Source organism: Musa acuminata, unplaced genomic scaffold (assembly GCF_036884655.1).
Source record: "Musa acuminata AAA Group cultivar baxijiao unplaced genomic scaffold, Cavendish_Baxijiao_AAA HiC_scaffold_471, whole genome shotgun sequence".
Taxonomy (NCBI): Eukaryota; Viridiplantae; Streptophyta; class Magnoliopsida; order Zingiberales; family Musaceae; genus Musa; species Musa acuminata.
Window position 1 is genome coordinate 152,501 of NW_027020718.1, and position 2,500 is coordinate 155,000.

A 2,500-nucleotide genomic window follows, 5' to 3' on the forward strand; every position below is an offset into this window, starting at 1 on the left:
GGCCCGTTTTTGGGCCGTTTTGGCCAGTTTTTGGCCTGTTTTTGCGTTGCGCGGTGACCGTCTTGAGCGGAGCAAAATGTCAGCCATCTCAGCACCCTGGAACCCCCCGGGTGGCACAGGGCTGGATGGGGCTTTCGTATAGCAGGGAAGGTGCTGCCTCTCGCTTCGCTCGCTGTCCGCCGCTCGCCGCTCGCTTGCCCAGCCAAAAATGGCCAGTTTTGGCCCGTTTTTGGGCCGTTTTGGCCAGTTTTTGGCCTGTTTTTGCGTTGCGCGGTGACCGTCTTGAGCGGAGCAAAATGTCAGCCATCTCAGCACCCTGGAACCCCCCGGGTGGCACAGGGCTGGATGGGGCTTTCGTATAGCAGGGACGGTGCTGCCTCTCGCTTCGCTCGCTGTCCGCCGCTCGCCGCTCCCTCGCGCAGCCAAAAATGGCCAGTTTTGTCCCGTTTTTGGGCCGTTTTGGCCAGTTTTTGGCCTGTTCTTGCGTCGCGCGGTGACCGTCGTGAGCGGAGCAAAATGTCAGCCATCTCAGCACCCTGGAACCCCCCGGGTGGCACAGGGCTGGATGGGGCTTTCGTATAGCAGGGACGGTGCTGCCTCTCGCTTCGCTCGCTGTCCGCCGCTCGCCGCTCGCTCGCGCAGCCAAAAATGGCCAGTTTTGGCCCGTTTTTGGGCCGTTTTGGCCAGTTTTTGGCCTGTTCTTGCGTCGCGCGGTGACCGTCGTGAGCGGAGCAAAATGTCAGCCATCTCAGCACCCTGGAACCCCCCGGGTGGCACAGGGCTGGATGGGGCTTTCGTATAGCAGGGACGGTGCTGCCTCTCGCTTCGCTCGCTGTTCGCCGCTCGCCGCTCGCTCGCGCAGCCAAAAATGGCCAGTTTTGGCCCGTTTTGGCCAGTTTTTGGCCTGTTTTTGCGTTGCGCGGTGACCATCTTGAGCGGAGCAAAATGTCAGCCATCTCAGCACCCTGGAACCCCCCGGGTGGCACAGGGCTGGATGGGGCTTTCGTATAGCAGGGACGGTGATGCCTCTCGCTTCGCTCGCTGTCCGCCGCTCGCTGCTCGCTCGCGCAGCCAAAAATGGCCAGTTTTGGCCCGTTTTTGGGCCGTTTTGGCCTGTTTTTGGGCTGTTCTTGCGTCGCGCGGTGACCGTCGTGAGCGGAGCAAAATGTCAGCCATCTCAGCACCCTGGAACCCCCCGGGTGGCACAGGGCTGGATGGGGCTTTCGTATAGCAGGGACGGTGCTGCCTCTCGCTTCGCTCGCTGTCCGCCGCTCGCCGCTCGCTCGCGCAGCCAAAAATGGCCAGTTTTGTCCCGTTTTTGGGCCGTTTTGGCCTGTTTTTGGGCTGTTCTTGCGTCGCGCGGTGACCGTCGTGAGCGGAGCAAAATGTCAGCCATCTCAGCACCCTGGAACCCCCCGGGTGGCACAGGGCTGGATGGGGCTTTCGTATAGCAGGGACGGTGCTGCCTCTCGCTTCGCTCGCTGTCCGCCGCTCGCCGCTCGCTCGCGCAGCCAAAAATGGCCAGTTTTGGCCCGTTTTTGGGCCGTTTTGGCCAGTTTTTGGCCTGTTCTTGCGTCGCGCGGTGACCGTCGTGAGCGGAGCAAAATGTCAGCCATCTCAGCACCCTGGAACCCCCCGGGTGGCACAGGGCTGGATGGGGCTTTCGTATAGCAGGGACGGTGCTGCCTCTCGCTTCGCTCGCTGTTCGCCGCTCGCCGCTCGCTCGCGCAGCCAAAAATGGCCAGTTTTGGCCCGTTTTGGCCAGTTTTTGGCCTGTTTTTGCGTTGCGCGGTGACCATCTTGAGCGGAGCAAAATGTCAGCCATCTCAGCACCCTGGAACCCCCCGGGTGGCACAGGGCTGGATGGGGCTTTCGTATAGCAGGGACGGTGATGCCTCTCGCTTCGCTCGCTGTCCGCCGCTCGCTGCTCGCTCGCGCAGCCAAAAATGGCCAGTTTTGGCCCGTTTTTGGGCCGTTTTGGCCTGTTTTTGGCCTGTTCTTGCGTCGCGCGGTGACCGTCGTGAGCGGAGCAAAATGTCAGCCATCTCAGCACCCTGGAACCCCCCGGGTGGCACAGGGCTGGATGGGGCTTTCGTATAGCAGGGACGGTGCTGCCTCTCGCTTAGCTCGCTGTCCGCCGCTCGCCGCTCGCTCGCGCAGCCAAAAATGGCCAGTTTTGTCCCGTTTTTGGGCCGTTTTGGCCTGTTTTTGGGCTGTTCTTGCGTCGCGCGGTGACCGTCGTGAGTGGAGCAAAATGTCAGCCATCTCAGCACCCTGGAACCCCCCGGGTGGCACAGGGCTGGATGGGGCTTTCGTATAGCAGGGATGGTGCTGCCTCTCGCTTCGCTCGTTGTCCGCCGCTCGCCGCTCGCTCGCGCAGCCAAAAATGGCCAGTTTTGGCCCGTTTTTGGGCCGTTTTGGCCAGTTTTTGGCCTGTTCTTGCGTCGCGCGGTGACCGTCGTGAGCGGAGCAAAATGTCAGCCATCTCAGCACCCTGGAA